General features: G+C 36.4%; 1 pseudogene; it reads left to right on the forward strand.

Annotated features, from left to right (window-relative positions):
* Positions 1-5,306: 5,306 nt before the first annotated feature.
* LOC101547686 (NADH dehydrogenase [ubiquinone] 1 alpha subcomplex assembly factor 4-like) overlaps positions 5,307-14,885 on the forward strand; it is a 48,516-nt pseudogene continuing 38,937 nt past the window's right edge.

A 14,885-nucleotide genomic window follows, 5' to 3' on the forward strand; every position in this document is an offset into this window, starting at 1 on the left:
ATGAGCAGTATTCCATTATTTATATGTACCATAGTTTCTTTATCCAGTCACCTGTACATGGACACTTGGATGGTTTCCAGATATTGGCTACCATGACAGTGAAACAATGAACACAATAGTACAAATGCCTTTTCTTTTTCTTTCTTTTTTTTTAAATTAATTTATTCTTTTATTGAATCACCATGTGGAAAGTTACAAAGCTTTCAGGTTTAAGTGTCAGACATACAATGCTCGAACACCCATCCTTTCACCAGTGCACATATTCCACCACCAAGAATCACAGTATACCTCCCCCCTCCCCCCAGCCTCTCCAGCCCCCCACCCCGCCTGTGTAGCTGATAAATTTCACTTTACTTTGATTACATTCAATATTTCAACAAAAAACTCACCATTATTGTTTGGAGTTTCTCCCCCCTAAAGTCAGACCTGCTGAAAAGGAAACAACAAATGCCTTTTCTGAATAGAGTATTTAAGATTTTGGGTTAGATGCTGAAAAATAGAATTAACAGGTCAACTTTTTTGAGATGTGTTCATATTTGATTTACAAAATGGCAGGACCAGTCAACATTTCTATCAGCAGTGAATGATAATCCCCTTTTTCTTTCCATCCAGGTCAACACAGGTTGTTTTTGTTCTTTATGATGGGCCAGTATAGATCTGGACAATATCATGCTGAATGTAGTTAGTCAGATGGAGGGGGATAAACACAGACCGATCTCCCTCATATGTGGGATATAAAGAAACTTTGTAGGGGAATAACAAATGGCAACTAAAGCTGAGAACTGGTCTTTAATAGAAAGTTCACCATGGGGTGGGGGGTTGGAGGGGAATAGGATGACGGGTTCACTGAGACAATGGTGGAGGGAAGCAGGCGCTCTGGTGGCATGTGTGGTGCTGAAATGTGTTATGCATCAAGATTTACTATTAACAGTTTTGTAAACTGTGGTGCCTAAAATAAACAAAATTAAAGGGAAGCAATATTAAGAGAGATTTCATGAAGAAAAATTTGAGTTTGATAAATGAAAACATGCATCTAGACAGTAAATGTCATTGTAGCAATCTCCTCAATATGAATAATAGTCCCCAAATTTTTAACAAAATCATTTTCGTATTTTAGCAATGCATGTAAGATGACATTATCGCTATTTGGTACATTGTTCAAAGTTAAACATGGTATTAATCAGATATATTATCACCTGGCATCTTGTGCTGCACATTTAGAGCTGCTTTGTAAAAATACCTGCAAGCTAATGGTAGTTTTCTAAGCCATTACATGTTAGGCATATCTAGGAAAAACAGGAATGGCTCACAAAATGGTGGCTCGATAGTTTTTTGAAGTTAGTACTGTCAATGCTAGTTGTCCTTATGCCTAATTTAGACGTGTCAACCCCATATCTTAGATAAATATAATCCTTTTCTATCTTATCATATTGGATTCAGAATAATTCAATATTTTAGAAGATTAAAGGAAGACACCACTTCACACGCCTTATTATTTGAGAAAGTTCAGAAGTTTAAAAGTATTTTATTTTATTAATTTTACTAAGTCACCTTTATTATACTAATTTTACTAAGGCACCAAAAATGTCTCTCTGGGCAGAGAAGCCTTCCTTCTAAACTAAAGCAGCACACATGTTGGCATGGAGAGATCCAAACTCTCTCCTTTCTCCAGCAAAATAACAACATAGAGAAGAACAATTTAAAAAACAATGCTTAGTGCTCTGTCTTCTGCTCATTAAAATAAAATTAGTAATCCACAATAAGCTTATAGGCCCAATTCCCCTTATTTTCAGGGTAGGCTCTTTCCCATTTGGCACCTCACTAAAGTTCATCATGGTAATTCTGACTTATTTATAAAGAGGAAAAAAAGGAAACAGGGAATTGGAGTCCAGTGTGAGATAAAAATCTACAAGATTGCCTACAACTCATCCCTTAATTCAATTATTGATTTTCATCCTTATTTTGAAAAACTTTAAACTTTAACATATACTCTACATTAAATTATGGTTAAATACTAACAATTATTTTTAAAAGTTGTTGAAATTCATACATATTTACTTAATTTTAAGTCTAAGTTTTCTATTATTTTAAATATATACATATATTTAGTGTGAATAGCTATGTTTCATCTGCTTGCACATTGGGAAAAAGCAACATCTAAATTAAAATTACACCCAGGGAACAAAGGACTTAATATCTTGCTAAGTCCTGTGTAACCTGAGATTTATAATAGAATTATACTAAATTTGGAGGACAATTTTACAAAAATTATGTTTCTTTATCCATAGAAAAGAATCTAAACTTTCATATTCCTATTATTTTAAATTGAAAAATGTGTTAAACAGACATATTTTTGGTTTACAGACTTTTGGAAAAATATTTGAGGAAGCATGTGGCAAGGTGGAAATACTATTCAAAGATATATATATATATATATATATATATATATATATATGGATGGACAAAGTTTGATGTTTTTCTTGGGGGACCATGCCCAGTGGTGCTCAGGGGTTTCTTCGTGTATACACTGCTTCCTAATTAGGGGTGTAGGGGGGGAAGTATCATGCAATTCCAAGGGTTCCCATATGCAAAACATTCAATCCAGCCCTCAGAGAAAACTCTACAGCTAAAAATATATATATATATTTTTAATATCAAATTTTCCAGGAAATAAGTTTTACATTAAAAAATAACAAAGAAATAAAAGTCTTTCTTGGGCCTATTTCAGTTCTATTGTGGATAAAAATGTGTCTATCTAGCTTTTCATCAGTGAAATCACCTCTTTCTTCTTCTAAGGATGGTTTAGATTCCTAAGGAGGGCCCGGTCATTAAGGTCTGACCTGTCAGATTCTTACAATGGGTAGGGCTGCCTCGTTAGTTTAGTCTATCACTATCCTACTGCTGACATTTCAGTTCTCTGCAATCCAAAAATATAAAGCTATTGGGTCCCAATAGATAGTACTGCAGGTGAGGTAATTGCCCTCCATGTAGCTAATGGTTTTTTTTTTTTTTTTTTTTTTGCTTTTTGGGTCACACCTGGCGATGCACAGGGGTTACTCCTGGCTCTGCACTCAGGAATTACCCCTGGCAGTGCTCAGGGGACCATATGGGATGCTGGGATTCGAACCCGGGTTGGCCGCGTGCAAGGCAAACGCCCTACCCGCTGTGCTATCACTCCAGCCCCGCTAATGGGGTTTGATCCTCATCCTCTACACAACATAGTCCCCTGAGTACCACCAAGAGGAATTCTTTTTTTTTCTTTTTGGGTCACACCCAGCGATGCTCAGGGGTTACTCCTGGCTTTGCACTCAGGAATTTCTCCTGGCGGTGCTTGGGGGATCATATGGGATGCCGGGGATCGAACCCGGGTCGGCCGAGTGCAAGGCGAACACTTTACCCACTGTGCTATTGCTCCGGCCCCCCAAGAGGAATTCTTGAGTTTAGAGCCAGGAGTAACCTCTGAGCATCGCAAGGTGTGGCCCCCAAAATATAAACAAACAAATCCCTAAATATAAAGCTGTGTGCCTGCTCAACTCTCTTTTAAGGATTAGGTCTCCCCAGAGAATGAAGGAAAAAGGGAGAGGAGAATTAAGAGATAGGAGATCAGACATTGTAAACTCTGAGGATCTGTTTTTAGCGGAGACTGAAACTGGTGTAAATCCTGAAACTTCTGGTTACATGAACCACACTGAACAGAACTGAGCCAAACTCATCCAAACCAAAACAATGAAATTAAATGAATAAATCATTCTCCTCTGATTTTGTTAAGTTCTATCACTTAGAACTAGATGCCCTGCCTGATATTTGATATACTTGAACTCTATACCTTGGAAAATTGAAAGTAAGTTCAATGTGTTAAACAACTATTTATAGGATTTTTAGTCTCCAGATATACTAGGTCCATGGATTTTTTTTAAACTTATTTTATGTCTATGTTTTGTTTGGAGGAGATATCTGACAAAACATAATTACAGTGAATTATTAAATTCTAACATGGCTTAAAATATGACACTCTCAGGAAAAAATTGAGCAGAATAAAAAGTAGGAGATGCAGAGTTACTAGGAAGAAAAAACTGATGAGGCACAGTCAATAAGGGGAAGGACCAGCCTCTGACAAGAGAAAAAAGGGTAAAATATGCAGAGTACATGAGAGTTAATGCAGTCAGAAGAGATAATGTGGTGGGAGTTAATAGCTCCCCACTGGGGAGAGTAAGGAGGTGGAGGTGTTGGAGGCTTGGAGAAAAAGGAAAGGTCTGAAATGTCGACTGGAAGACTGGGAGAATAAATGGGTTAGGGCAAGCAGTGCAACTCCCTGGCTTTGCATTAGCCTTGTTACAGTTGAAAACGGAAATTAAAAACTGTGGACCTTGATTTTCCCAAACCACATTCATTTGCATAGGTTCAGGCTTGGAGGGGGCAAACACTTGAACTAAACCAGCCTTGCGGTTTTGACAGACAGAAAAGTATGCAGTGTATGCATGTAACATTTGTCAGTGAATTTCAACCTGAGTAAATCGGTTATTTTGGATTTGGGAACTTGGGCAATTGGTAAGATTGCAGATCTGGAAATACTGGTGATGCGTTGAAAGAAGCACATGGGGCAGGTAGGCAGTAGAGGTCAATGAGTGGGATGTAAAGATTATGGATTTTTGTAGGTATTTAGAGTAAGAAGGTGTTGAGTGTGACTCATCAGAAGGGGTGTGGGTGTGTGGGGAAGAATGGAAGATGTAATTATCAAAATAATTCAAGAAAGTAAGAGGCATATCTGGGACTTACTCTTCTATTAGTGGGAATGAAAACATTTTGCTGAGTCTGAAAGATCCATCTTGGTTGGATTCAAAGTGATCTGGAAACACATCCAAGGCACTGATCAAACAGGGGAAGCACAGTCCTGATCATTTCAAGGCTGGGGGTTGTTTATACTTACATGCTCCCTTTCCTACATCTGCACATGCATGTCAGTATTTGTTGCTGTGGTAATTCCAGCTGAGTCTAATTCTAATTGATATACTGCGAGCAGATTCCTCTCCCTCACACCATTCCCCCCTCCTTTACCTTTATCCTTCTCATTAGCTTAAATGTCAGAATTAGCTTTTTAAAAATCTCTTTTATCCTTTAAAACCCAGATTAAGAGCCAAGTACTTCATAAAGCTCTATCTGGCACCTTCGGGCAGAATTAACCCCTTCTCTTTCTACTGGTTTGTATGTCTCTACATACTGAATTTTAAATTCTGAGTCCTTCATCCTGGCACGGCTCTCAGTGTGATGTTTAGTAGATAGTAAACTCTCACATATAGCTTGAACGAATGGTTGATTTAACACCAGCCAAGCTGCATGAAATCAACGTAGATCTCTGCTGTAACAAAGGCAGCCTGGAGAAAGACTTGCTACAGCTCTCACCAGGGTTAACAGATCAAAAGTGAAGCAGACTCTGACTTCAGAGACCTGTATCAGAGAGATCGCTACTTCAAAAGGACCGAACACATCATTGAGGTTTGCTTCAGAAGCAGGACAACTTCAGGCCATCCCAGGAAAAAAAGAAATCCTGGCTATGATGAAATGCCAATGTAGAACTTGACCAAGGGCATTTCTGAACTTGTAACTATTTCTTAGCAGGGTGGTTGGTATAAAAGGCCACAGTAGCACAGAACTCTCCATGGGATATTATTAAAAGCCAGCTGTTAACCTGTGTATGAGGGATGCTGTTTTAAGACAAGTCCCAGAAGCCAGTGCAGGCAAGCTTTTGCATGAGTATATCCCACTTAAAAAGACACAGATACAAAAATCTGTCGCCACTGTAGCTGTGCTATTTTGCTATTTAGATGCTGGTTCATGTTATGATGGCACTTTTTTGGTGTGGCCTATTCTGAAAATATAACTATCATTGCTACATGCAGTGAAAAATAGGTTTTGAGTTCTAACCAACAAGTTTTCCTCCAGTAATTCACCAAACTCCTTACTGCCTGCTCTATTGGTTCCCCTTAAGAACCACTTTATTTTTGTTTGGCTTTGCAGCACTTTTTCTAATCTGAGTACTCAATCCTGTTTCTATCCCTTGTCAGCTACACTCTGATAGTTCACTATTCATTCCAGCTTGTTTTGTTTTTTTTCTTTAAAAAACTAAAAAAGAGGAGGTTTTATTTAACTCCTTCTGGAGAAGAGAATCCGTTTTTTTTTTCTTCCCCTAGTCCTTTAAGATAAAAACAATCTTCCTCTACCTGTCTTGGATAATGATCACATTTTCTGAAGTTCATATTAATCATTTTTCTCTCCCCCTGCCACCCTCCCCTCCCCCACCAACAATAGTAGTAGGAACACAGCACACCAATAGCGATATGGAGATAAAAATATTTTTTCTGTCAATGTACAAAAGAAAACCATTAAACTATAAAATTTTTTAGTTTTAAATTTTGTATATGCACTGGAATTAAAGGCAATACCCTTATTTCAGTTTACGTAATTGAAGTTCTGAGACTTTCATTTTTGAAAAAAACTTCATTATTTAATACCTGTTGCTTCCTGCCACATGTTAACTGTTTTTTTCAAAATATTTCAGAATTTAATTTTCTCAGTTCACTTTATATTATAGGGCATGTTGAGGTAATGGAAACTTAATTTTAAAACCTTTATATCATGTTAATCGTTCTAATATTTATTAAGAGACTGCAGTGTATGCAGAATTGCATTTTTCTTATTATGAAAGGGATGATGGAACAAAGGATCCTAAGGTAACTTGTGGTTGAGAGAAGACAATCTTTTTGTTTTTTCAGAGACCCAGAGCTCACTAAAAGCTGACTGACATAAAAGAGGAGGCAAGGAACCTTAATAACTGAACATACAGCTTTGATCATAACATGCAAAATATCTACAGGAGGAGTTAATTTCGTTAGCATGACCTAACTTGACAGAATTTTGGGCTGGATCGCCCAAATATCTAAGAAATTATAAATGCATGTTTCCTATACAACTTCATTGAATTTTTAACAAAGCTTTATTTTTTTTCCTCCTAACCATTTGACACTCCAGAAATCATTCAGTTGCCAAGAAACCTACCAACAAATCACTAGCAGGCACATTTTCTAAGACTATTACAGACTTCACAGTTGATGACAGCTCTGTAAAACATTCCTAAGTCTTTAAGTGTTTCATTTATAGCAAGCAATAATAAAGTTAATATGAGTTATTCTCAGATATTTAATTAATAAAGGCCATGGAATGAATGTTAATCTTATCAGTTACTTTATGGAGTCAAGGGAACTAAAACAATATCATCTCATCTCTACACACACACACACACACACACACACACACCACACACACACACACCACACACACACACACACACATATGTTTTGAAGATTGGAACTCCAAAATCAAGAGTTGGTTTCTCTGTCTCCTCATATAACCTTTCCTAGAAGAGAGCAAATCTCTGGTGTTTCTTCTTATAAGGAAACCAGTCTGATGGGATTAGGACCCATGTCTTATGATACATTGAACCTTTAATACTTTATTTATGCATTACTCCTGGCTCTATGCTCAAATACTGCTACTGTTGCTCCTGACCATATGTGGTGCTTTGGATTGAACTGGGTGAGTCTGATGCAAGGCAAGAGACTTACTTGTTGTACTATCTCTCCAGCCCTTTTAAAATCTCTTTAAAAGACCTATCTCTTGCCTCGTGAACAGCCCTGGGTTAACTTTCTGAAGTTTGGTGCCAGGAGGATTATGAAAACAAGATATATATAAGGGACTAAGAAAATGAGACACACATAAGAGAGAAAAGCATAGTGTTCAGAGTGCAAATATTATATATTTCCTCTCTTAGACCAACAATCATTTTAAGAAGAAGACAGACATTTACAGACAGACATTAGATTACCCATGATAATCTAACCAGGACAGGCTTTTACATCTCAAAGGGGACTAGTAGCTGTAGATTTATCAAGTCTCTTAAATGGAATTATCACAAGGGAATCTTCACTGAGAGAGGTTGCAAAAATAATTGTGGTTACAGGACCCCTATCAAGAAGTCTTTCCTCCAGGGTGTTGGTTTTCCTGGAGATAAAGGACCAATAAACCACTTATCCATCAACTTCTCTCAGTCTAACTAATCTTTTAAACTAAGTATATCTATTTAAGTGTATGCATATCTAAATTATTCTATGGGTCAGCTATGTTATTACTAAGAGTTCATTAGGATTACAGCATAAGTTTTTGTGTGTGTATATGTAAGGGGGTACATTGTTTAGTGAATAACACTAGTTGTTTTAATTGATTAGTGGATCAATGGATTCTTGAAGGTGTTTTAAAGATTATATTGCAAAATTACATTGTTAGATGTTGCTAAAGGAATGCTGAAGTGTGAAGGTGAATGAATGATCCCCTTGAAATGCACAGACTCTTTCTCTAGCAACCTACAAATGTTGAGTGTAAAATGAGATTGGGCAAGTGCATAATTCAAACTGACATTTCAATCAATCATATAATTTCACAAATTTGCATTATTTTTATTTCATAAAAATCTCTTCATTATTTCAGGGGATTTCAAAGTGTTAAGATACTTATTAAATCTCATTGCATTTCAGTGACTAGTTATTTTATGTGGAAATATTTCAAAATTAGTTTTTGGAGAAGTATGGTAGAAATTAAAGTGCTTTCAATTAATAAATAATTTCCATTCAAATTACTACATAAAAATTATTTTCTACCATAGGAAGTGTAACCAACTGACTGTGTTAATAAAGAGGCTATTTTTAGTCACTAAATCTAGAAAAAACCTTTTACAATGCATTTAGTTACTAAAAACTGTGCTTTGTAACAGTAGCTGAAAAATAGGCAAAGAATGTTGTTTGTATTCATGTTAAGTATAATCATGAAAGATTTAGTTCTGTTGTTCTCTATCAAACAAGAGATATAGTTTGGTCATGATGGATAGAGAAAGATAGGATGGTAGATGGCAGACTCATGTCCTCAAAGCAACTATCTTGTCACAAGAAAGGAGTTTTATTGAGAAAGAACAGGAAAGAAAGAGTGGGCTGGAGATGATTGGATTCTGGAATTAACAATAAAATCCCTTCTTGGGTTGTTTTCTTGAAGCAAACTCAGTCTTATCTACAAACGAAGCAAGTAAAAATTATTCTTCGGCAGGAAAGATAAAATGAAGAAAAACTGTCATGACCTTTAGGCTTTGGGACCTGGATGATTATTTTCACCTAATATTGATTTCTTTTTGGTCTAGTGACACAATAGGCTCTTTTTATTTGATTATACATGACCATTGGCTATACTAGTGAAAGATAAAATTTAATTGTTTGACATAAATATTAAAACATTTAGTGTTTTAATAAATCTAGCATTTAAATTAATTTTACTCTCTTTTTTTTTTTAATGTACATGAATGCATCTGCTTGTGATCCTGTGCACAGTTGAAGTATCTAACTTCTTTGTTTGGCTTTTTTGTTAGATTTTTTAGAGGGCCACACTCAATAATCCATACCTATATCATGTCTGGAGGTGTTCCCAGGGCTTGAACCAAGAATTCCCACATGCAGAGAGGCATTGAGCCTAGCCCATTTGAACCACCTCTCTGGCCCCGCAGCACCTAAACATCCCTACAGGAGGTAATATATACGAAATGAAAGCTGCACCCTAACCAAGCCATATCATTTTTCAGTCTTCATTCCAACTTAGATGCTTTCTAACAAGACTGAAAATCATGCCAGAAACTGAATAAAGACTTGAAGTATATTAAAATTATTTAATAGGGGTCATAAATCTTTGCTTATATCTGTCAGGGCCATACATTTAAAGAACATAAAGAAAAATTAATAAATAATATTCTATTGTTCATTTCCCAGACATTGTTATAAAAACAATCAAAGGGCATTTAGGAAAGATTGGAATTAAAGGCTTTCACACAGTTTCATCTTGAGGTGAATTGTTTTTGCTTTGGTTCTAATAACACAAATCCATAAAAGAAATACAAAATGTTATTGTGGTCAACATAAAAGCCATGTGATTTTATTTGGGAGAGAAATAAGAATGACATTAATAAAGGAGCTATAAAATAAATATTGTAAGAATACAGAGTAGCTATTTGATTAGAAATTGATCTTGGAAGGCTTGACCTACTTTTCTCTGAATTAAATGAAACCCCCGAAGGTATTTTAAACACATACAGCACTTTACAAATGCTGCTATCTTTTTTCTCCCTTTACTGTCTTTAATGCAGTTCCTTAAAATGCTGTATTTTGATTTTTTTCTCTTAAAAATACTCTATCACAGACAATAGTACATAATTAGGATGGGTAAAAGAGAATGAGTAAAATATGCAAAGTATAGAAGACCTGAAACATAGGATATTATAAAACTTTATAAATAAGAAATATGAATAGGCTTCTGGAAGGATTTTCTTTAATTATCTTATTCAATTTTCTCACTATTAGAAGTAGAGAGGTTACATTTGCACAAGCTCAAGTGGGAAAACAAGGCACTTACAGTACCATGTTCATTGGTATAAAGCAATAGATGCCTGTCTGGAAGCTTCTTGCCTCTAAGAGTTCCCATGAATCAAAATTTTTTACCTGATTTTATTAACATACCAAAAGAATATCTCTCTGTCTGAGATGTATTCATTAACAAAACCCCTGAGACTGATGTATGAAAACATACTGCCAATTTGTCTCATTCTCAATGAGAAGTCCAGTTATCACAGAAACTGAAATACTTGTAATGGATCATATAATTTTTCTCTGCAGACAGAATTACTTGAGAGGCGAAATTATAATCATAATAATGCTTCTGGTAATTATGTATTTTATGATATTATCTAAATCAAAGGTAATTCTAATATTGGTTATTTAAAAATAACAATGAGTTAGAAATTTTATGATACCTAGAAACCTAAGGATCAGTTAAAATTAGGATAGTACTTCATTCTCTAATAAAAACAGCATTACCCCTGCCCAGACGAGACCCCTAGAGGCCGTCCACGAACGGTTCCTCTGCTCCTGAACGGCCAATCCCAGAGGCACACAAACCAACTTCAGAATGCAGCAATTTCTGGCAGAAATGCATCTAGACTGTGAACTAAGTCACAGCCCCGTGCAGTCCTGGGGAGTGGGGGGAAGGGTGTCGTCCCTTCTGCTTTTTCCCCCAGCAGCAGCATGGTGACTGCCATCTTTCAGAGCCTATTAGACAGAGGTAGAGTTTGCAGTGACGGGCCACATGAGGAATCTCGGGATGTGGGGGCAGAACCAGTGCTGCTCCCTGCCCAGATGAGACCCCGAGTGGTTGACCACGAATGGCTCCTCCACTCCTGAACGGCCATGATCCCAAAGGCACACAAACCATTTTGGAACCCAGCGGCTTCTGGCAGAAATCTCCCTGGACTTAATTACTAAAATACCAGAAATCCAAAACTGCATGGCCGTGACATCATATGCTCTTCTTTATTAGCAATAGAAAACAAATTATCAAATGATGCCTTTTAGGCAGGTCTGATTATTGGAGGAAAATTCCAAATAACAATAATGGGTTTTTCTGTCGAAACATTGAATGTGATCAAAGTAAAAAGAAAGTAAAGTGAAAATCATCTGCCACAGAGGCATTGTGGGGGTTGGGATGGGGTGGTGGGCTTCTTGGTGGTGGAACATATGCACAGGTGAAAGGGTGGGTGATTGTTCATTGTAGGACTGAGTCTTAAACCTGAAAGCTTTGTAACTGTTCTCACAATGATTCAATAAAAAAACAGCATTACCAAAAATTTATAATAAAATGTACAAATTATTGCACATTGATGCCACAAATTATTATACGTAGTAGATTGGATAAACTAAAGTCACCTATTACACAAGACAAAAACTTTTGCAGATATTAGGAGTCTTTTTATGTAAAAGAAAAGAAGAAGGTTGATTATTTATAAATGCTTAGTTATATTAAAGTTTGATTTATAAATAAAAACATTATAGAAAGTAAAATTAATCATTAAAAACATTAGAAGAATAGTACATTATTTTAGAGATCCATAGTTGGATATGCATGTTCAAAGTACTTTATTTCTTTTAAGGAAGGGGGCTGGTGAGCCACACCTAGAGATGCTCAGGACTTACTTCTGTCTCAGTGCTCAGGAATCACTCCTGGTGGTTCTCAGGGGACCATATGAAATGTTGGGGATCAAAACAGGGTTGGCTGCATACAAGGCTAGTGCCTTACTACTGCACTGTCTCTTTGACCTATTAACACTCTTTTTAATGACGTATGGGTCGCTGTCATCCCGTTGCTCATCGATTTGTTTGGGCGGGCACCAGTAACATCTCTCATTGAGAGACTTATTGTTACTCTTTTTGGTATATCCAATATGAACGGGTAGCTTGCCAGGCTCTGCTGCGTGGGCTCGATACTCTTGGTAGCTTACCAGGCTCTCCAAGAGGGGCGGAGGAATCGAACTCGGGTCGGTTGCGTGAATGGCGAATGCCTAGCCAATGTCTATCGCTCCAGCCCCATGGGTCACACATATATTTATTAAATTATACATTTTTGCTCCATGTATATCTAAAATTAACCATTTTATATGTAAAATAACAATTTCATAATTTGAAATTATTTTCCATTATCTATGATGATATTTGAAAATATAAATAGTATAATTGATAAATAAATATTCCCACATAGAATAGCATAATGTATGCAGATACTCTTTTTTTTTCTTTTATTGAATCACCATGTGGAAAGTTACAAAGTTTTCAGGTTTAAGTCTCAGTTATACAATGCTCAAACACCCATCCCTTCACCAGTGCACATATTCTACCACCAAGAATCACAGTATAGCTCCACCCCACCCCCCACATCCCCAGCCCCCCACCCCGCCTGTGTAACTGATAAATTTCACTTTACTTTGATTACATTCAATATTTCAACACTAAACTCACTATTATTGTTTGGAGTTTCTCCTCCCTAAAGTCGGACCTGCTGAAAAGGAAGCATTTGATAATTTGTGTTTCATTTCTGAGAATGAAGCAATATTAATAAGAATGATTAAGAATAGCATAATGTATGCAGATACTCTTAACTGCAAACTTCTTCAGTACTGCAGACAAATGTTTAAGACATTGTTTCAATCAAAGTTAGCTCTCATTTCTGATCTTTTAAGCTAGTAATGACTGGATTTAGATGATCAATAGCTACATCAAAAGGAATAGGGCATTTGTTTAATATACACTCTTGCATGACATGACTAGAATGCATTTTCCCCAGTCTTTCTACCAAATGCACAAACCCAGTTTTAATTATGTAAAAAGAATTATAGGTAAATTCCAAATCAGGAATCTTCTACAAAATAATTAATCTGTTCCATAAATCTGTCAAAAGCATAAAAACTGTAACGACTCTGAGAAACTATCATAACCAAGAACATGAAGGTAAAGAAAATAATTAAGTAGAAAGTGATATCTGAAGGAGATCTTGGAATGAAAACATTAGAGAAAAAAACAATTAAATCTGAGTATAGTCTAGATAAGGATAATGCACTAAATTGTTTTATTGGTTATGACAAATGCACTATATGATATATATATATACATATATATATATGGATCAGGGTGCAAGTTTACAAAAGCCTCTGTATTATCTTTAGTTTTCCTGAAGACTTAAAAAATTTCTAAAATAACAATTTATTAAAGGAATCAGAGACATCGCACAGGGATTAAGGTATTTGCCTTACACTAGGCAGATCTTGACTGATCCCTGGCGCCTCTGCATAAGATCCCCTGAACACCAAAGCTCAGCCCAAAGCTAAAAGTAATCCCTGAGTGCAAAGCTAAAGGTAATTCTTGGGTATAGCTTTTGTGGCCCACCACTTAAAATAAATAAAATAAGACACCAAATTATATTTAAAATAATAAATGAAACAATAGTCATTAAAATAAAATAATCACTGTTATCTTCCTCATCCCTCCAAACTGAGGATACTATTTTAGTTAGGGTTCTCCATAGAATATGTCCAAAGATCTGGAGGTCCAGGAAAATCAAGCATGCAATTAAACCTGAAAGCCAGTAGTCTCAAGAGACAGGAAGAGCTGATATTTCAGTTTGAATCCAGTGGCAGAAAAAGAAAAAAAAAAGTCCCAGACTGAAAGGGATTCAGGCATGAATAAACTTTCTCTTATTCAAGGGAGGATGAGAATTTTATTCTATTCTAGTCATAAGACCCACTACCTTTTTTTTTTAAACTTTTATTTTATCACCATGTGGAAAGTTACAAAGTTCTCAGGTTTATGTCTCAGTTATACAATATTCAAACACCATCCCTTCACCAGTGCCCATATTCCACCACCAAAATCCCCAGTATACCTCCCGCCCCTGCCCCCACCCCCAACCGTATAACTGATGAATCTCACTTCATTTTCTCTTTACCTTGATTACGTTCCATATTTCAACACAAAACTCACTATTGTTGTTGGAGTTTCCCCCCAAGAAAGACAGCCCTACTAATAAAGCATTTGATAATTAGTTTTCCATTAAAAGATTGTATGTTTTTAGTTTTTAGAAAAGGTCGGCTCGGATGTGTCCCAGTACCGCATCCCGGAGCCGTGTTAGTTGCTGCTCAGTGTCCCCAGGGCTCCATCTGGAGAAGTGTGGTGGCTGCACCTTCTCCGTCTGGATCCCCGGTGTTGCTAAGACCCACTACCTTTAGGAAGGAAAATCTGCTTACTTAATTCATTTATAATTAATGCTAATCATTTGCCTTACAGAAATAATGTTAATACAATAATGTTAAACATTTACCTTACAGAAATACAGCAAATAGCATTTGGTCTTGCATCTAGACACTGTAGGGCCCAGAAAAACTGATGCATATAGTTGACTATGAGCCACTGAAGGGAGGT

This window comes from Sorex araneus, chromosome 1 (assembly GCF_027595985.1).
Source record: "Sorex araneus isolate mSorAra2 chromosome 1, mSorAra2.pri, whole genome shotgun sequence".
Taxonomy (NCBI): domain Eukaryota; kingdom Metazoa; phylum Chordata; class Mammalia; order Eulipotyphla; family Soricidae; genus Sorex; species Sorex araneus.